This window comes from Lepidochelys olivacea (genome assembly GCF_965140295.1).
Source record: "Lepidochelys olivacea isolate rLepOli2 genome assembly, chromosome: 2".
Classification (NCBI taxonomy): Eukaryota; Metazoa; Chordata; order Testudines; family Cheloniidae; genus Lepidochelys; species Lepidochelys olivacea.
In genome coordinates, this window is record NC_140412.1 from 268640446 (window position 1) to 268640682 (window position 237).

Consider the following 237-nt stretch of genomic DNA (forward strand, 5'->3'; position numbering starts at 1 on the left):
ATGTGACCGGCCAGAGTGAGATAAATGTCTCTTCCCCCCGCTTGACAGGAGTTTGTGGATCACCTGTCAGTGACTTGCCTTAACTCACTGCCCCAGAGAGCAGAGTTTTTAGCATAAAACAGAACTCTTCACCTATTTTCCGTACATCTCGCAATGATTTTGATAACCCGTGTGACACAGGCTTTCATTGGAGACCCTACATACCATTAATGGGCAGGCTACCACAAACATACCAGA